General features: G+C 35.8%; 1 long non-coding RNA gene across 3 annotated transcripts in view; it reads right to left on the minus strand.

The window, feature by feature from the left end:
* Window positions 1–5,464: 5,464 nt before the first annotated feature.
* LOC128097616 (uncharacterized) overlaps window positions 5,465–22,289 on the minus strand; it is a 113,007-nt gene continuing 96,182 nt past the window's right edge. For 2 of the 3 annotated variants that reach the window (XR_008213915.1, XR_008213916.1), the window contains exons 3-4: window positions 10,164–11,879; window positions 5,465–7,281 (exon numbers count right to left, since the gene is read on the minus strand). This is a non-coding gene — a long non-coding RNA (uncharacterized LOC128097616). The remainder of the gene's footprint in view (window positions 7,282–10,163; window positions 11,880–22,289) is intronic. The other variant, XR_008213917.1, reaches the window with a different exon arrangement.

Consider the following 22,289-nt stretch of genomic DNA (forward strand, 5'->3'; position numbering starts at 1 on the left):
AACAAAGAACCACAGAATAACAGATTCAAGATTGGTTTCTATTAATAAAACCTTGCACCCTGCATAGGCATATAGAAATTGAAAATACATTATCTAAGCATACTCTTTCCACAATAAAATAAAAATAGCATACATATTACATTGAACAGCTATTTCTCACTATATTTAATATGAGAAGATTTTTCTAATTATAGCTTGAAATATCATTGCCCATAACATAGAGAGCTTCAATCACCATTTGACAATGAGATGATGCTCCTACAAATACAAAATAAATAACCCATGTTACTTTGTCATGCAGTCATTTCTCTGTTGACATTTTCCTATATTACTTAAGAGCATAGTTATTTCTGTTCAGTTAAGCACTCAACGTGGAATGCATTCAATATTCCGTATTAATCTTACATGATCTTTCATGGTAACTGATTAAACACTCAGTTAACAATAGGATGGTGTATCACACAACTGGTTTTTAAATGGAGCCTCTCTTCAAGTAAACATCTGTATTTTTAATCACTATGCAAGTGCCAAGCGTATTTAAAAGAGCATCTTTCTATAAAAGGGAGTCTTACTCTCATTTATGACCATAAGTGGAGAGCACGTTCACCCTCCGTTGTCCCGGCGCCTACCAATGACTGAGGACATTTGAAGCCCATTGGCACCAATTCCACAACAGAGAAAAGAATGAGACGGGAGGCATCTTGTGCTTCTTTTCAACTTGACTTTCGGCAGTGATTAATGAAGTCAATCACCTTTTTACATGCCTATTGGATATTTTATAGTTGTCTTAGGAAAATGTGTGTAAGCTTCTTGGCCCACTTCATAACTGCTCATTGGTCATCATTCTGTCAAGTCGTGTTTCTTCTTTCCTTTTCCCCCTCAGTTCGGTTGTTGAAACAGTCTCACCCAGCAGCCCAGATGAACTTTTACTCACAATCCTCCTGTCTCAGCTTCTCAAGTGCTGCAATCGCAGACAGTGTCACAAAATCTGGCTTTCTGTTGTTTTCGTATAGATTCTCATTAGTGAATTTCCAATCAGATGTGCCCGATCTGATGTGTAATGCAATTTGTGGGTGTTTTCTCTTGCTTCATGGATTATTTTTTTAATTTTCTTATTTTTCTGTGCACTGCAGAAGTCTTCCAGCTTGACATAATTGCTTGTGTCTATTTTGGTTGCTGTTGTGACACCAACTATTACAGAGTGTTCACTTTCTCCTGTTTCCTGCTTTGTTTCTTCTTTGGTTGTTGACTTTATTTTAGCTTGGTCACTTCCAGACACACGTTTAGGTCTTAAGATTAACTTTGGGTTGATGGTGTGTGTGTGTGTGTGTGTGTGTGTGTGTGTGTGTGTGTGTGTGTTTAATATAAGGGTCCAATCTCTTTAACTCCAGATTTTAATTCTCCCCACCCCGTGTATTGAAAATGTGGCACACCCATTGTAACCTTTTGGTGGCCTTATTGAAAATTAGTTGGTTTTTCTATGCTTTGGTTTATCTGTGAACTCTCTCTGTACCATACTATGAACAGTTTGCCATCTTTAATTTTCCAATAGGGTAGCTTTCCATTTTGACGTGTCCATCAATCTATGTACTGAGTATAACATATCCAAAGAAGATGACATCAGTCTTCTGTAGAGATGTATGCCCTCTTGTGTTTATTACACTGTTCACACAAAGCAAGAAATGGAAATAACAGAAATATCCATTAGAGATGGAAAATCACATACAGAAACACACTCACACAGAGAGTGGAGGGGGGGAGAGAGAGAGAGAGAGAGGGAGGGAGGGAGAAAGAGATCAATGTTATTCAGTCATTAAAAGGAGAAAACCCCATTCCAACAATACAAACGAATTTGCATGAGTACACACTGTAGCTGTGCACAAGGAATAAGTAGGTAGAATTACTTTACAACATTTGAGCTGTTGTTTAATTCTGCTTTATATTTGGTAAATGTGCTTAAAAGTAGTAAAGAACTCCCAATACATACAGAGGTCCCTATGAAAGGTAATAGGCAGGAAAATTTGCTTGACTGTGGTAAATTATCTCATGATATATAGATAGATATTAAAACATTATATTGTGCCATAAAAATAATGAATAAATTTTAGGAGATGAAAAGTTTTTTTAAAACCTTAAAGTTAAAGGATTTTAGGGACTGTAGAGATGGCTCAGCAGTTAGAAGTTCTTGCTGCTCCTATAGAGGATAAGTCTTGTTCCCATGTTCAGAAGCTGATAGCCACCTGTAACTCCAGTCCAAGAGTATCTGCTGCCCTCTCTGGCCTATGCTGGCATAAGCATAAATGTGCATATACTAACACATAGACATATACACATAAGTAAAACTTTAAAAATGTATCTAAAAGAAAATTTAAGTAAAATGACTTGACAACAGAATGGATAAACTGATGCAAACAAAGCATGAAAGGTATCTGGGAGAGAAAACCTGGGTATTAAAGAGAACACTGAGCACATGTTCATTGTCTCCCTTAGTCACATCCAAGAATCCGAGACCAGGAAGCAAGCTTCCTGCTGCACACAACAGACTCCATAAGATAGCTTTTATTCCTTAAGTTTCCTTGGTGTAGAAGAGGTAAGAAATAAATCCAGAGTTCTCATTTTATAATCATATCACAAAAAAAGATTGAGCCAGCAATTTATACAGCCTGTGTTTTTCCTGTGAGCAAAACTGCTTATGAGGCAGTTTCTACTGCATAGAGACAGCCTCAAATGACATGATAAGCGCTGGGTGACTTTAACCTTGGCTCCAAATTGGAGACAGAGATGCGTGAGAAGTAAGTTAAACCTCCAGTTCTCATTCCAGCCAGTTATATTAGTTCTGGGTTTTCTAAAAATAACAACAATAATAATAATAATAATAATAATAGTATAGTTTTTGCTCCTGGAATGAATGAGGTACTGAGCAGAGCTAAAGGGAAATGGCACCCTGTGTAACAATCATTCTGTCTCCTACTTCTCTGCTGGAGGACTCACAGCATGAAGAAGCCTGCAAGTTGTTCTGGACATTAATGAAAATGAAAAGGAACTTATTCCTATGACCTGTCTTCTAGAAGGAAGAGAGAGCAGGAATCCCTCCATCCAACTCCTTGCAGCCTCTTCACAGCGATTCTTACTAGGGAACTTGACCTGTAACCATTGGGGGCTCAAGTTTGTAATGTACACAGCATTTCTAAGCCAAAAGACAAGCTGAAAATGAGGCACAGTTATTTCTCTCTGTTCCTGAAAAAAAAAGTGTCAAAAACCAGAGCATGAATACTAAAAGGAAAGATATTTCCTATGTAGGCATATTAACCTATATATGAAAGGGTAAAATTCTTTAAAAGACAATAATTTTTTAAACACTGGGAAAATTACTTTTTCCATAGTAATATCTTTGTATCTTCTTTAAGTCCTACAAAACATGAAGATTTAATTCCTCTGTGAGTTTTGATGTTATCCTGGTTGTCATGCCCTAGAATCTGTTTACCCTAGCAATGCCCCCATATCATCAGTCACAATCTTCTTCTGATCAGAAAAAAGTGAAATAACAATTATATGATTAATATCAAAGTACACAAATAATTTTGTTTAACAATAGCAAAGGAGAAGGTTTATCAAACCAGACATAACTGACACAAAATTCCACTAGATAGAAGTCCATACTGAGACCAGGAAGAACATAGGATTTTTTTTTTCTTCCTTCCAGTCTTACTGATGATAAGCAATGAAATGATCATGGAGAATTTTAATAAAACTAGGAATTTAAAAAAATTTAAATCATACATCAAAAGTCTTTCCCAGGTAAGAGCATATCAACTCGTTGTCCAATAGCAAATGGTCAGCTCTGAAAACATATACAAGTTACATTATACATGTTAAGAAGGTTGTATTTAGGTATTTAGGAATATATATATATATTTACATAAAATAATTGTATAGATTATATATTTATATGTACACTCATGGCACAGTCATACCTGATGGGAACAGTAGAAGTCATAAAGCCAGCACAACTGCTTTACAAAGATCCAGCAAAGCTGAGCTGCAGGATGTCTACCATGCCACTTTTGGTTTTGATCTCTTCCTGTTGCATATTTGGGGGAACTTTTAATATTTGTACAATTTGGGGATATTGTACTGATGGAAGTTTTTATGAATTATTTATGTCTTCTCCCAGGAGTACTGCTTCTAAGCTTCCCCAAGAAAGTCCTGAACATACTTCCCCTTCCCGCTATTAGGGAGATATCCTTATCTACTTGAAGGTCTTCCTTACACCTTAGAGCTTGTGACACAGATAAAGAAGCCAGAGGTCTCTTTATGAGTCTAGGAGATATTCTTGAAACATTTGTCCCTGTACTTATTCAGGAACAAAATAATCAAAATGAAGTAAACTTAAAAAGGTCAACAAGATTCGGTGGGCTAGAGGAGTTGGCCACAGATCAGATTGCAAGCCTCTTCCCACTATACACTCAGGGAACTACTTGGCCTATATAGCAATGAAGTTAGAATAGGTGAAGTTACCTCTGACCTCCACAGGGGCTTATATTGATGAGTAAAATATAATGTAGAAAGATGATAAAAGAATGAGATGTCAGGGCTTCCCTTTCTAACTAACACATGCAGAGCAGCTGTGATGTCATATGACCAAAGAATGAAAGAATGTCAGGATTAGACATATAAACATATTATATAAAGATATAAAATGTAAACATTGTATTGTGTCAGAATTTGAATAATAACTGTAGCAGCTTTGGCCTGAGGATTCTTCTTGGGCACGCTGATCATTAAGAGTTAATAATACACTCCTTGGGACATGGCAATCTGCCTGGGCTGACTTGGAGATTTTGTTTTGGTCAAGCATCCTTGAAGCCACAAAAACTATTTGCCTGAAAACAGGCAGGCTGTCATGTACCTCTAGATTCTTAAGAAATTGGGTTATGGGGTTAATGAGTAAAAATGGTTAGAATAGATAACTGTTAATCAATGATGATCAAACTCGAGGGAAAATGATTATAAAAGATAACTCTGTTCTGTCACAGTTTATCAATGATGACTAAAAGATATGCAAGAGGAAATGAAACACATGTCCCCAAACAATGTTATGATCTATGTTTTGGAACAACATGAATCTATCCCTGCTTACTGAATTCTGCATAAATAAAGAAATACTCTGGCTGCTAGTCATCAGGCTGCAAGATTCTCCTGACCATCAATGCCTGGCTCATCCTTGCCTCGCCAACTCCTTACCTGTCTGGGACCTGTCAACTGTCGGGTCTGGCCCCGGGGAACATTCATATATGTATGTAATAACAATTAATGAAAAAAGATGCCATAAATTTGAAAAGGATAAAGAAATGGATATGGGTGGGTTTAGAGAAAGGAAAGGGAAGGGGGAAATTATGTAAATATATTCTAATCTGAAAAAATAAAAGAAATATTATTTAAATCACACACCAAAATGTTTATTATTGAGTGATTTTTAATAATAAAGCTTAAATAAAAATATTTGCAGAATTCCAATAATCATATCCTAAGACTAACTTCATAAGGATGTATGTTGTAGATATCAGTCTAATATATTACCTTGCGATACATATTTTACACATGAATTTACATAGGTTTTCTTGGGATTTATACCATAAAAACTCACAGACTGGTTTCTTTACAAGTATATGATTTAGGAAACATAAAGTATAGACTGGAAAATTTTGATTATAAAATTTATATACATACTGATTTTCATTACAATTTCTTCTATATATTTCTGATCAATATACACAAGGAAAAAACACTTCTCCCTACAAAACACAGGCAGCTAACAGCTCCCTGTCAGACAGAGCAACATTACAGATTCCTCATTCCCCAAGCCAACAACTACAAACTTAGTTACAATATTTAAAAGCAGGATAAGCATCTATTAATTCATATTCCTTTGAGGAAATAAACATCTGATAACAGGAGATCAAAAATGTTAATTTTTCCTGCCCTAGGCATAAATACACTGTATAGACAGATAAATACTTTCTTAACTCTTCATTTGTATCTGACATCTCTGCCCCAAAGTTATACAACATTGACTGATAAGGTAGTAGGAATACTTAGTGATCAGTCCTTATCACTATCATGATCTAAGAAATATTGTGTCCAGTTCTGCAACAGTTTACTATGTTAAAATTTTGAACAGAGCATTTTCTTGGAGAAAACTTTAAAACAACTGATTGGGAATTAAAGGTTTAAAAGCCTTTTTACAGTGTTAGTTATGGGTTGGGTATTAAATTGACTATAACCAAGCAAATAAATGGTAGGTTAGAAGTCAGATAAGAATACCTGGTACCTATTTTCAGTAAATACATAACATATATTTAAACATTAAATACATATATGAGGGGGCTGGAGACATGGCCCAGCAGTTAAGAGCACCTCTTGCTCTTGCAGAGGACCTGGGCCCAATTCCCAGCACCCACATGGTGGTTCCCAACTATCCAAACTCCAGTTCCATGGCAACACAGTTTTTGATGCCCTCTTTTGACCTCCATGGTGCACACACCATGCACACACATACATGCAGGCAAGACACTCCATATAAAATAAAATTAATAAATCTAATTTAAAACACATATGTGAACATGTACTAGGGCATGATATGAACTAGACCCAATTTGAATTTCTTTCTAGATATTATACCTCCTCCCCTTTCTCTTTGGCAAAGTCATTTTATGAAAATATGTAAGGCCCCATACAAAATCATTGTTATGTCTCATAAAGAAATGCCCATTTTATAAATGCTTTAAATAGAGAATAATTAGACTGAATAAGATTGGAAAACCCTAAAGTTACACAGAATGGGCTTTGGAATGGGACAGAAACCTCTACTGGAGAAGCAAATATAAATAAGATATATTCATTCATTTTACATCAATTTGACTGTCTTGTCCTTGTTCAAATAAACCGAATTTGTGGGTGTGTCTGTGACAGTGTGTTGTAAAAAAATAGTACTTGACTCAGTGGCCTGAGAAAGCCATTGGTTTGCCTCATTGTGGGTGGGCACTATCAAATCCCTGGAGTACCTTCATGAAACAAACTCAAAGGAAAAACACATCCCTGTTTTGCATTGTTTTCTGTATCAGTGCTTGAGCTCATCTACCATAGCTTGCCCTGAGACTGTGGTGCATACAACGACCTCCTCTTTCTCAGGCTTCAGACTCACAGGTGCACCAGTGCTCCAGGGCTTCCAGAATTCAGACAACAACGACTTCCCAGCCACCAGGAATATGTGAGCAGATCCTCAGGAAAAAAACAAAACAAAACACATGAACAATTTTTCAGTGTGTCTGACCCCAATACTTAGTACTTAAGCACAAGAAGTGTGTTCAGAGGGGAACATGAGTCCAGCAACACAAGAATGTAAAAAGGATTGAGTTGGAGATGTGGATAAATTAGGAAGCAATGCCTTCCATATCATAAACTCAGACACTTGGTCACTGGTTGGGAATCTTACATTAAACATCTGTGGTCCAGATGAATGTGATGATCTTGTTAAAAGAACAAATGTGGACATATTTACTATGGGCAATAAGATTCGAGAGCAAAAGGAAGCACCCCTTCCTCTCCCACATCCTTCTGCCTCCTCATGCCATCAGAAGCAGGAAAACAGCATACAGTAAGCAACTGTCAAGATGTCTAGACTTGATTGCTCCCACTTAACTCTTACTATTGTTTTGGATGGTGAGAAAGCATGTTTCCAGCTCTGTGTTTTGACCTTTCCCCTCCCAAGTCCTGTCTCAGCACTCTCATAGACTAGAATGCATCTTCTTGGAGACTCACTGGACTTGGGATAACAAGAGACCTTGCTGCTCCACTCAAAAAGAATAGAAGTAGAACTTTTCCTCCAACAACCAGTGCATCTTCTTGCCTCTATCCTCTTGGTAAGCTTACTTTCTCTTGCTATATTCTCTATATTATAGAACACTAGATCTCTGATGAGGTAATGACTTCCATTGTAAAGTTATGCAAATGAATTCCAAGCATGCTGTCAGATGATGAAAGGCAAAATGATGACAATTTATTCTACTTGTTCTGGAGTAAACATTGGTAAACTAATTACATGACATACCTTCACACAGTGTCTGTAAATGGAGGAAGAGTCTCTGATTACTGGTTTTGTCTTTATTTCTATTTGATAAATTATGTGTAATTACAGTGCAATTAGGTAACACCTTTAGCATTAAAGAAAAATAAGCCATGTAATAAGGTATAATTTCTGGTAACAGAAAAGTTCTCATGATTGTAAATAAAGAAACCACATGATAATTCTGAAATTCATTAGCATATTTTGGTTTATGTGGGTGTATTTTAAAGACAGATTTGCAGATGTAGAACTATATTTAGAGAGTATCAATGCTGTGGGATAATGCTTTTGTACACTGGTTTAATAAGCTTCAGCAACATATCAATTCTGACATCTCTAATGAAAAGAAAGTTGAAGTAATTCATCTTTCATGTAAGTAGATTTAGTTATAGATAAAAATCTACTCATACAAAGTAGCCTTAGAAATTTCAAAAATTATTTATCCACTTACCCTCAGTAATTAAAGCAACAACTAATTAAATCAACTTCTTAACTAGTTAATCACAACTAAACAATAAATTTGAAACACTCAGCCAGGTTACATTCAAGACGGAATTTCCTACATCTCTCTTCATTCCAGGAATTTTCTATATCTCTCTTCATTCCACTCAAATATTAAAGAACCTTCACGCACTTCACATCCAAGGATGAGAGATTTGGAATTGCCTGTAGCAAAGCCTATTTGTTTAATGATATTTTAATATTAAATTTTATATTAAGTAATAGTATTCAAACTATAAGAAACACTGTCAGTAACTAACAATCACACTCACTACTACATTCTTGCATTCTGTTCTACAAAATGGTGGCGAAGAGCAGAAAAGGCTGTCGAATGTAACAATGGTAACATCAACTGCTATGCTACCAGGCTGGAGCTAAGAGGAGAGGAGGGGAAGGACAGTTCAGTGTCTTTGTCCCAGTTGCTTCCTATATGCTCCTCTACCTCTTTCTCCTAACTATGTGTAAATGAAGACATTTGCTGCATGTCAAGGTAACACTTTGGGACAAGTGACAAGATTTCCAGGCTATATCATAGCATGCACATTCAGAGATCATTTACATTAGTAATCTTGTATCTATACATTTCCCCTTGTAGTATCACACCTCGAAAAGTCATCTGTAACAAAAATTTGCTCTTCGGACCCGTGGGATGGCTCTGCAAGTTAAGGCACTTGCCTCCAAGCTGGACCACCTGAGTCCATCCAACTCATGCAAGTTGTCCTCTGACCCTCACTTTCGCACACACACACATACACACACACACACACACACACACACACACACACACACACACACACGAAAACAAATAAATAAACGCAAAAAACATAAGTAATGCATTTGTTTTCCTAGATCCCGTTGTTCTATGCTGATCGGCATCGCTACCAAAAATGGCATTTGAAATCTTCCTGCCACTGCCACTTGGATTCTTTCCCATCCTAAGTCAAGGGTTGTGTCTCGAATCAGGCATCCACTTGAACCCTTGTGCTGGTCTCTGAAGAGCTGTTAGTGCTGATAACAAATCACATAAACCAATCTACCTCCATCCTTTTCGGTGTCCACTTGTCTGTCCTATTTCTGCCAACAATGCCTTTTAACAGATTCTAGATATTGTCATCTACAAAACCTTCTCAGCTCTAAGCATTTAGTTCATTCACCATCCTGTCAAAAATGGTGGTACAAGCTTGTAATCTAAGCAGTCAGGAGTCAGAGGCAGGAGGATCACAAAGAATAAGCCTAGCTTGAAAAACCAAGGGTATTTAAGGTAGGAGGTGCAAGGCTCTGAGTCTGGTCTCCAGCAATAAATAACAATTTAAAACAAGTAAAATATTCAGGCGTCACCCTTCTTGACCTCCATCTCATTTCTGAACCACTTCACTACATCTATTTCCTACCTGCTTAGGACTAACAATTCACCAGGCTGCCTCCTTTCTTCCTACCTACTCACCCCCCTCCATTTAGCAGTACTCATAGAAAATACGATGATAAGGAAGGGTCGAGGTGCATATTTGAACAAGACACCAGCAGAGGAGACACTTACTGAGGGGAGGATAAAAGGAAGATGGAAAAGTCAGAAGAATAAACACAAAAGGCGAACCTCGGATTTTTCATCTCTCATCCCATCACTGTTGAACGCTTTCATAAAAGAAGTTGAAGAAACCAGCCTCGTGTATGAATACACTTCTTATAGATAAATTCTGCCCAGCCAATGAAGCATTTCTGTGGAATAAAAGATGAAAGTGAGATGCTTTGATTTGGAGAGAAATACCCATGATAAGAATTAGGACCTTTGAGTTAATAGAATACTTCCTCTCAAGGGGATTATTTAGAACAGGAGAAAAGATATAATTGCATTGTAATCTCAAAAATAAAAGACAAATTTAAAAAAAAAACAACTTAAGACACTTATTTTCAGTTTGAATTCCATGTTCTTCCAGTCTAGCAAACAGATTCATGACCTAATCCCCTATTCCTGCTAATAGAGTCAACAGAGTGTGGCCACTGCCCTTTAGCCCTACCTTGACCAGCCCCCAGCCAGGGTCTCTGCAGCCCTTTCCTTGAGACAACTGTTGCAGGAGCAGGAAAAGTCACGTGCCTGAGGTGATCCAAATCATGATCACCTGGCAGCTACATCTTACCCATGAGCCCTCAAGGGGCTCTGAGCTCCTTTGTTCTCTTTCTTGTTTCTTATCTTTTCTCTTGTTTTAAGAGAACAGAAAAGAACACAGAAGTGATGTGAAAAAAAACAGGTACCACATATTCTCACTCCTTTGTGGAAAGTAGTAGGTCAGTCTTGGGAAAACACTGGATATAATACTGGCCCCTAGGGGGAAAGAAGACCAGGAGGTGAGAAGTCAATGAGAGATACAAAAACGCAAGCAGGGAGGAGGGATCGCTTTTGTTTTCCTGTGCCCCAGAAAGGTAACGATGCACTAAAACAATAAATGAAATATTTCAAAATGATATAGAAGATGGACTTCCCAATACATAATAAACAACAATACATAATAAATGACTTATGTTTTAAAAATGAATACCCATATATCCTGATTTAATCAATACACATAGAATATATGTGCCAAATTACTATAATGCACCCCCACGGAAATGCACAAACATATATATTTTAATTAAAATTATATTTAAATAAAAGCTTTCATGATTTCAAAGAAATCTCCTAACTGCAAATGTAGCTTTTCCTGTGCACAGGCTAAGCTGCCTAAGAGTGAGAGGCTTTATGATCCATCGACCTCCGAATTATGGGCCCAGCATGCTTCTGGGCCCACGTAAGAGGCTTTCTGTATGGAAGTGTTCATGTCTATCTTTCTCTTCTGAATATGCTGTAGCCTGAAAAATCTACCCTATCACAGAGGTGATGACATCTTCACGTTTCTAAACTTCAGTTGGAGGCAACTGAGAAAAGCGTCAGTTTCTACTCCATTCTGATACAGCTGTCCTATCTCCCCAGGGCAGCAGCTGGCTTGGGAGCAGAGCTGGAAGGCTGAAGGGCACTCACGGGCAGCAACAAGGGAAGCTCTCTCCTTGCTTCCCATTGACCGGTCTCCAATGCCTCCTTCTCCCTTAACTCCTAGAATACTTGCTTTGTGCTATAGAAGAGGCTTCTTGTGTCTGCATTACTCCATGGCTTTTCTTACTTGCATGTTCTTATAGTGATAGAAAAGCAAAACTTGACAGTGTGCCAGAGAAGTACATCTTCACACCTGAGGGACATGTTCTGATTCTTGGCAGACTTTACCTGTTCAAAAATAGGAACATTATCTTATAAACATGCTTATTAAATTCATCTCATTATATATTAAGTACATGAACAGTTTTTTAAGTCCTATATTTGCCATGATAGAGTTCATCTCTCACAGAGTTTCCCACTGATGAAAAAATATCTTTAAGTCCAGAAGGAAATGTTATTCATAATTACATTCTTCATTTCATAGAGGGATTGCATACGGCCTATTGCCCATATTTATATATAAATCTTCATTTCAGCCCACTCCATTCAGGCTCCATCTCCACTCTTTCAGTTTGATATTAAATATAGAGACTGGACAACACTCCAGACTAAACCTTATTTTTTCACTATATCAATATCTGCCCAAGTGACTTCCTTCAGCACTCCTGATTTCATCTTATCTAATCATTGAACACAGCCAAATGTTTTATCAATAACCCATCCTATTCTTCTGAGTTCAGATCTTCAGATGTGGGTTGAGATATCTAGCTTTTAATATCTACCATCAAACCACAGCCTGTCTCTCTCTGTGTCTCTGTGTCTCTGTCTGTCTCTGTCTGTTTGTCTATTTCTCTCTCTCTCTCTCTCTCTCTCTCTCTCTCTCTCTCTCTCTCTCTCTCTCTCTCTCTCTCTCTCAATTCCATGTAACCCTGGATGATCTCAAAAGTCCAAGCTATCCAAGGATGCCATCCTTCTATCTCCTCCCAAATTATGAAATTAGAGGTGGGTGCCACCAGATCAGGTCACAAGACTACCATTTTTCTTTATTTCACTTCTTTTGAACTGACTTTTAGCAATTTGGAAAGGTGTCCTAGACGTTGAAACCAAGTCTTTGTCTATGCTAGACCAGAACTCAGCCAATAATGCATATCCCATCCCTCTTCTGCTTAAGAGAGTTCTAACTAAATTGGCTAGGCTGGCGATGAACTGAAACTGTGTCCCAGATAGGTCTTTAACATAACCCTCTGGAATTAAGGGACAAGCCACCAGAATCAAATGACCCTTGCCAATTTTTAACTCATAAATCTAAGAGGTCCTATTTTACAAATGCCTATACTATAAATGATGAATGATATTCTTATGTGTGTTACATTCAGAAAATATGACAGCAAAATTTCACATGAGTTGCTAAGGAAGTATGACAAAGCAGCTATCCTAATAAGAGCGGTTATTCCAACTATGGTCCTTACCATCACTCTTATCTACTGCCTCATTTTCTTAAGTAACTTATCACCAACTCTTTTTGTTTGCTAAATGTGTCTTGACCCCTAATTCTCCTCCAAGACTATTCTTTACCCCCTAACTCTTCCCAACCTTCCTTGACAAGCCTATTCTAAGTTACCATGTCTCTGACCCCTATGTTCTCTACAACAGATGCTTCGTAGATGTTGTGATTTCTGTCCTTGTTCCTCCTAGGGTTTTTCAGAGGCCTTCAAGCTGACTTCTGCCTGGACCAAATCTGATCATACCTTCCTCCAATAGTGGTGATCTTCAAAAACGTTGCCATTAGAATGGTCTGCATGGTCTTGAGTTGCTAACACACAGAGTTCCCTCATGTGTTCTACTCTTGAGCATGCCGATAAATCCCATTTCACAGCTGAGCCTTTGCACTGTTTATTTTCTGTACCTGGCACAGAATTGCACCCTAATTTGCCCCATTTTTGCCTAACTTTTTCTCATTAATTATTTCCTTATTCTACCTTCATAGTTTATAGTACACACTTTTCTAGAAGCATTTGCCTGATACTACGTAGTCAGTAAATTACAAACGGAAAGTCATGAACCATCCTGTGTCGTGAAATCAATGCTATGTCAAAAATAAGTTGTTTTATACTCATGATAGAATGTCATGATCTGGTATTTAATTAGAATGAAATTGAATTGAATCAAATCAAATATAATACAACAAAATGCATTATATAAGAATGTTCTTTCAGGACACTCAGCTAAGCTTTAGAAAAATTTTGGTACTATCATAAGTATGTTTGTGTGTGTGTGTGTGTGTGTGTGTGTGTGTGTGTGTGTGTGTGTGTGTGTGTTAGGGATGAAGTGCATTTTCTCACTATTGTCATATTCAAAAATAAATATGGAAACACAAGTTGGAAGAAATATGATTTAAACAATATGCACCATTTGTTCCTTTTCACAAGCACTGCATGGTCTTTTAGTAAAATAAATACACTTAGATATTTTCTGAATACCTAACTCAGAAGTATTTGTCTTATAAAAACTAAGGAAATAACATGAGCTAAGGCTCAGCGTCCATCAAATGATGTGTCAAATGGCCTTCAGTTTAAGATTTTTTTTTCACAACTTATACAACTTCTGGAAATTTCTCTTTCCTCTTCTTGGTTTACAAATGACACTTTCTACTTCACTGGATTATGTATATTGTCACAGTACTCAGCACTGTGTCTATCAAGTACTAGGCACTTAATAAATACAGTGTCTTCTCTATTCTCTGTCTTCCCCAATTCCCAGGTACAGTTTCCTACTATGTAAAGAAGTATCTTGAGTTTCTTGCCTTGGTCTCATGACAGAGGCTTTTCAGGAATAGAACTTCTAATTATACTTCATACTCATTGTCTAATGTAACTATAATATGATCAAATATAATATAAGCAAATTTTATTATATCACGATTTTTCTTTCAGTTTGTTTCTCCTGAGTCATTTTTCTTAGTTCACCCATTTATACTTTAGCAAACCATCTTTTTGGACCATTCTCAATATTGTTGCACACTGAAATATTCCAAGTCAGGTTTGAAAACCTGGACTTAAAGTTCTACTGTTGAATTGGTTTATTAGCCAATATAAGATGCTGACAATCTCTAGCAAAGTGTTTCCATACAGACAGCAAAAGTATGGTTCAAGACCAAATTATGGTTTCATCAAAGTGTAAATTTCCTGGAGTTAATGTCATGACTCAATTGTCCAGGCACAACTCCACTATTCTCCTCCATGTCACCTCAAGATTCATGAGTCTGTCATCATCATTTCTTAGATGCAGATGCAGAGTATCTTGGATGTTCTACTGAAGATGTGATTATAGAAACAAGGTAAACAGTGCTCAAACCACTCAAAGGAACTTATAAGACAAGAAATACTCCAAATACTAATAAAGGTTTCATTATTAAAATGCAAATAACTACAATTAACACAAAGTTAATTAATAGTGAGATTCTCCTCTGCATATCTGCATCCACTGATTTTGCATCCCTTAGTGTGGAAAACCTCTAAAAGTAATTTATAATGTTCCCTCATTTGACTAATTCCCAAAGTCACTCTAGAAGTCATTATTCAAGTACTTAGAGTAACTCTTTAAAGTTGCTTTTTTTTTAACCTTATGAATGAACTAGTTTTGCACCTGGATTCCCCTCCATCTCTGACTGTCCTAAAGGAAAGTGTAACTGGGCACAACAATTTTAAGAGTAGCAACTTTAAGGGCATTCCCTTCAGAGTAAACTGGTCTCAATTTTCAACAACTCTTAATGTCTATGTACTTATTTCCTAATGTGCTAAATGCTTCTAAAATCTGCCAACAGTGTTCAGTATTTTCTTTATTTCAAACAGTGTTAGCTTGCTCTTGAACATGGTCAGATCTATAAAAACTTGTTTTAAAAAATAAACACAAGCATAATTTTTTCTTTAAAAAAATGACTGCTTCATAATTTAAAGTATTTTTACTTTCTTATGATTTTCAGAATAGATATTACCAACATATCCATATTCTCTCCTAACAATGAAACCATGATATTTGGATGATCTATTCCTAAACAATAAATACTAGACTTGATTTTCAAGCCCTCAACTGACATCTTCCCTATGAAATGAATCCAGAATTCAAACACATGTAAACAGGAGGTTTGACTTGAGTTGTGAAAACAAATGTTTATGGTATTATTTTCAGTTGTCTTTTAAGTCATTGTCACTATTAATCCACACCTGTCTCACCTTCTGTGCATACTTTATTTTACCAGAAGTCTCTGGGTTATACTTTCTATTGGAGATCAGAGTACCATGAATGAACTCGTACTTCCAGAGAGAAAGTTGACCAAATTCCCATTGAGATTTGTTCTCCAATCCTAAATATAAAATGTTCACTGAAATTTTTCTTAATTTGTGATATATCATATCTGATTACAAAAAATATATTACATATATTATTTTAGTTTGTTGAAATTTTATTTAAATGTTTTCTACTACAAACTAAGCTAATAAAAAGCATATTTTAATGACTTTTGTCACAATTCTTAGTTTGGGGATATGTGGAATATTCCTTTACACTGTGTAAATATATGCCATTGTGACTGGTTTAATAAAGAAGCTGACTGGCCAATAGGTGGGCAGGATAAGGCAGGAGAACCAGACTAAATATACTGGGAAGAAGAAGGGCGGAGTCAGAGAAGTTGCCAGCCAGACATGGAGAGGAAATAGGAGGAGCAAGATGAAAGAGAGGAAATGCTATGTGGCAGAATGCAAATTAATATAAATGGGTTAATTTAAGTTATAAGAGCAAGTTTGTAACAAGCCTGAGCTATTGGCTGAGCATTTATAATTAATATAAAATCTCTGATTGGTTATTTGGGAGTAGCTGCTGAGACACAGAGAAACACTGCCTACAAATGGTGCCCAAACTTCTGCAACATGGATCCACATAAAACCTGAGAAAGCTTTTTAAAAAAGGGAGGGTCCAAACACACAAAAACAGAGTCAAATATGGCTTCTTCATAACTACCTTTACTCAGGTAGGCTCTGTTTACATGACTCCTTTAAGAGGCAACTTCCTGGCTTTTCCTAAGGGCAAACACAGACATGACTCTTTAAGAGGCCTTGCTACCAAACACTTCAAAAGGGTTTATGAGCAGTAGATGGCATACTGCTTGGTGGCAGCATGGACCCAACAATATCCCAGATCTGTGGCAATAAATGTGACTCCCACTGATACCTCCTTGATAAAGCTAAGCTCTCAGGGCATCCAGGGTGGAGGGAGGAGCCAGCCACCAATGCCATGTGCTAAGCTGAGTCATGCAGGTGATTCATGTAACAGTTTAAGATTCACTTCATGTGATCCTTTTGGTAGGGTAGCCATTTTCACTATATCAACTCTATTGATGCATCAGGATAGGAGATCCTTCCATCTTCTGGTGTCTTCTTCAATTTCTTTCTTTGGTGTAGTAAAGTTTCTATCATACAAGTCTTTCAACTGCACCCCTGATTTCATTCTCAGTCTGTTATTTGTATATAAGAAAGCTAATGAATTTTTATTTTAATTTTGTATTCTTCTACTTTGCTGAAAGTGTATATCAGCCGTACATGTTTCCTGGTGGAGTTATTAGGATCTTCTATGTATAAAATCATATCTTCTGCAAATAAAGATAATTTGACTTCTCTCTTTCCTATTTCTTTCTCCTTGATCTCCTTTAGTTCTTATAACTCTAGCTAAGACTTCAAGTACTATATTGAATAGTCATGAAAAGAGTAGACATCTTTGTCTTGTTCCTGATTTTAGTGGAAATGTTTTAAATTTCTCTTCAGTTAGGTTGGTGTTGGCTGTGCTTACTTTAAATTGCCTTCGTGGTTTTGAAGTATGCCTCTTCTGTTCCTAGTCTCCTCAGGAATTTTATCATGAAGGGGTATTGGAGTTTGTCAAAGGTTTTCTCTGCATCTAATGAGATGATCATGCGGTTTTTGTCTTTCAGTCTATTTATGTATATGGAACAGTCATCCCTGCAAATCTAGGATGAAGCTAACTTGAAGATCATGGCTAAACTTTTTGGTGTGTTCATGTATTTAACTAGGAAATATTTTATTGAGAAATTCTGCATCTATGTTCATAAAAATATTGTTCTACAAAAAAAAGACTCATTTCATGTGATCAAAAATCAATACAGATGCTTAATAATGACAGATCTAAATGGGTTACAGTATGTTTAAAAATGTACAAAGCCTTGGGAGAGAAAAGAAAAAGGATATAGACAGCCATAAAAATATATATATAGCTTTCAAATAATAAAGTAAAGTCCTTGGAAAGGGAGTAAAGCAATATAAAATTTTAAAACAGCCACCTAAAGGTAGAAAATACACAGAGAAACTTTATCCTGTATGTTACTGTGTTGTCCTTAAATTTTTTGGCTATTAAGAGACATTGGATTATGGAACTGCTATATTAAACTAACCTATATATTTTAAAAATGTCTTGCCTTTAAAATGGAAGTCAAAAATATGTTACTTTGGAGGAGAGGTTATGCTTTTATTTCCACAGGAAATGAGAGGCTATGTCTTCATTCCAGGTTGATATGGATCTGGTTTGATCAAGGAAGTCCTCCCCACAAAAAATCCTGAGTACAAACATAAAGTTGTAAACCTAGAAAAACTACAAATGTGTGACATATATTTTACCTGCTCAAACACTAAACAAAAAATTATCTTTGGCTAACTTGTGTGCAACACACAGTCTATACTTGTACTAATGCAGAAATGTATGTTACTTTTAAAAGTTTATGCATTTTCAGACCAAGGGGATGAGATACCAATGAAAACAAATGGCCCAGGTGATCCAGCATCTCAAAATGCCACTGTTGCAGTTTCCTCAGAGTTTTGCGTCCAGAACAGCTTCAAGACTGCTGGCTGAGATGGTCTAGCCTCACAAACTACTCCATCCAGGACTTAATAATTATCCTGAATTTTTTCAGAGTCCCCCAAAGATGCCAATGCCCCAAACAACTGGAAGCAGTCTGGATACAATGCCTACATTCTCAAAAGATGGTTGTAGATGTTTGCCATCAATCAAGGGGGGTTGGTTACAAGCTATTATTGATCATAGACAAGAAAAAACCTAAATAAAAGAGTTAAATTCAAAGATCTCTCTCTAAAGAAGAAAAGGGGGCTATTATATAGAAATTATGAGATAAAAGAGTAGATTATTGAATCTATTTTAATACAAAAAAACTATTAATCTGAAAATATATTACATTGGTATGGATTTGGGTTTATTGATACAAATTAAAGTTAAACTTATTATACTGTATGTTTTCCTTAGTTATGATAAAAAGGTAAATTAAGTACAAAACTTTAGACTCACAAAGATAAGAGAAATAGAATTTTCTTTAAATTTGCCAAATACAAATGGACTGGATATTGTAACTGTAATTCTTACTTAATAACTGTTTTTGTTGTATATCATTTTACTATGTTAAAGTTAAAACCTTCCTTTTTAATTAGACAACAAGAGTTAATGTGGAATATTACTTTACACTGTGTAAATGTATGTCACTGTGATTGCTTTAATAAAGCAGCTGACTGGCCAATAGCTGGACAGAATAAGGTTGGGTAGGAGAACCTGACTAAGGACACTGGGAAGAAGGACAGAATCAGAGGGTCACCAGTCAGACATGGAGAGGAAACAGGAGGCACAAGATAAACGAGAGGTAATGCCATGTGGCAGAATGTAGATGATTATAAATGGGCTAATTTAAGTTGTAAGAGCTAGTTAGTAATAAGCTGAGCTATTGGCTGATCATCTAAAATTAATATTAAGTCTCTGATTGGATATTTGGGAGAGGCTGCTGAGACCCAGAGAAACTCTGCCTACAGGGATAAAAATCAGATCTTTCAAGTTTGCCCTAAAAATATGTTTTAAAACTTATATCCAAGTGACACTTTTGTGTCCTAGCCTTCTACTAAATGGCTTTGGTTATCGCTTCTTAGATTCATCTACTTTGCATAACATTTGCCCCAAACCTACGTTCTCACCTACTCCCTGTATGTCAGTAATTAAGAATTATTAAAATCAAAGACAAAAATACTACATGATTTGAGTGTATAGCCATAGGATGGGCATCATGCTGGATACTTTATATTTCTTATTATATCAATGCTTCTGTGTTATATTGCTGTGACAATAGAAATTAATCTGACTACATGTGGCAGCAATACTTATGACCATCACAAAGGAAAAGTTTCATCCTAGATTTCCAAGAGTTACTCTCTCAACATCATCTCTATCACTAATTAAATGTTTTGTTGTTTTGCCTAGATCATGTCATATAAGTCATTTTAATTTCCAGTTGTCAGTAGCATGGAAATGTGTGTATTTTAAATTAATTATATTTCAATTAACAGTGATTTGTGGCTGCATTTCAATCACAATGAATTTAGGAAACCTAATTAATTTCAGACAAGATAGAAAAACATGATTATATAAAAGGTCCATATCTAAGACCATATAAGAAATGAAATGTCATCTGTCATTTTAATTTACTGTCCCCTTATCACTTAACTATCAAGTGGTATCATTCTGACATTTAGAAAAAAGATGCTGTGAATAATGAATGTCAAGATTTTTTTCTAAATACGACTTTATTTTCCAAAAGCATAATAACAAAAATGCAGGTATCATGTAATTTGTTCTTCTTTTCACATCATAAGCTTTGCCTAGATACACACATCAGCTGAACCTGGTATCTGTTGCCTAGCAACCATTTGACTATTATATGCCTTAGATGACCTGGATATATATCTGATGGTTAACCCTTATACAACTGAGTTAATTAAATACTCAGAAGTTATTAGGTTTTCTCCATAAAGCAATATTGGAGTTGAATTTAATTTTCATGGTAGATAACTGAAAGCAGTCAATTTACTTACTAAAGAAATTGAAAAATTGGAAACAAATATGGTAGTTTTAAAAATGACAATGAAGTATTAAAAATGAAATAATGGTTTGCATTTCCTCATCTAGTAGACTTAAGAATAAAAAGCACATATTTTTGTAAATAGAACTTGCATCTTCATCATCAAATTTATATGCAGGCATATTTTGCCATATTCTCAACAGCACAATAATCAGAAAAATAAGGACAATAGTTCACGTTTGTCAATGACAGGCTTTGGCAGAGCTTAAAACAAAAATCATAAAGCTAAACAAATATTTTCCTCTGCCAAACATTCAGGCAAACACGTTAAGCTCTAATGTAAATGTGGAGCAATAAAATTAAAAACTACATCTGTTGAAAGTAGTAATACTTCCAGAAAACTTATTTACTGGATATATTATATAAACATTCACAAATGAAGGATACAAATTTACAGAAGACAGAGACAAAAACTCTTTACAAGAAGTAGTATTTAAATACATATTTTTCTGCTTCTCAGAGCTAAAATAATCTAATACTTTGCTGCCCTGTTTTGCATTGTTTTCCACTCCTCAGAACCAAGTCTTTAAGATTCTCTTAAATGCTTACCATAAATAGAGTATTTCTTTCCTTTATCCCACTAGTTAAACTACTAAGAAAATTGATATTGGTTAAAGTGGGCAGAGTAGTGTGTATGTGTTTGTGGGTATGAATATTTGCATGTGTCTTTATATGTATTTGTATGCTGACTAAGAACATATGAAGAGAAAAAATAAGCAGGCCTTCCTATATTTAAATTCATTTCTTTTTTACCATTTGAGAATTTAATGTATGTATATAATGTGATTTTATCCAATCTATTTCTCCCCAAATTCCTCCTAAATTCCTCAAGCATTCCCCCAGCCCCAGTTTCATGTGCTCTTTTTTAACCCATTGAACCCATTTATGTGGGTGGGTGCAGAAACATCCATAGAGTATGGCAACCTACCAGGGGTAGTATCCCTGAAGAAAACTAACTCTTCCTTTCCTAACAGCTTTTAACTGCTAGTAACCCCTTAGCTTTGGGAAGGAATTTCAGAAACCTGACCCCCATTCATACTGGAATTTGGGCTAGCTTGATCGGATACAAGTCTAGTACATGCACCCTCAGTCTCTGTGAGCTCATATGTGCAACATCCCTATCATGACCGGAAAACACTGTTTTGATTATCAACATTTTCATTAAAAATATCTTTCTACTATAATTTAATTTATCGTAAAGATCAACTTAACAAATCTTGCATTATAAATCAGACCAAATTATAAATTGACCAATGATTTACAATATTAAAAATGATCCTACTATCTACAAATAAAAATTTAATTCTATAGATGTAAAATATAACAAGAGAGCATGTAAGTGTTTCTGTGAATATTTGGAGTTTCTAAAATAGTGAAATCAATTTCCGCTACTGGGTTAATTTATATAATTATGCAAATATTCCAAGTTACATTTTTTAAAAAATCAATCAAATATTTTTAAAATTCTTTTAACAAAGCAAATTATATTGCTTAGCAGCCAATAGGGAGAAATTAAGATGACCATATGTTCTAAGGTTTTTACATTAATGAATAAAGAAAGTATGAACTCTAAAAGCAAATCAGAAGTCTGAATATATATATATATATATATATATATTGTTATTTTTTTCGTAGAATAGAAGGGAATACTGTCAGTCCTGGAGAAGAAGGAAAATGCGGAAATAGCAATGAAGGGGGAAAGCACCGCCGATACAGTAAGATGA

The sequence above is a fragment of the Peromyscus californicus genome, unplaced genomic scaffold, assembly GCF_007827085.1.
Source record: "Peromyscus californicus insignis strain IS unplaced genomic scaffold, ASM782708v3 Scaffold_5__1_contigs__length_169319896, whole genome shotgun sequence".
NCBI classification, from domain to species: domain Eukaryota; kingdom Metazoa; phylum Chordata; class Mammalia; order Rodentia; family Cricetidae; genus Peromyscus; species Peromyscus californicus.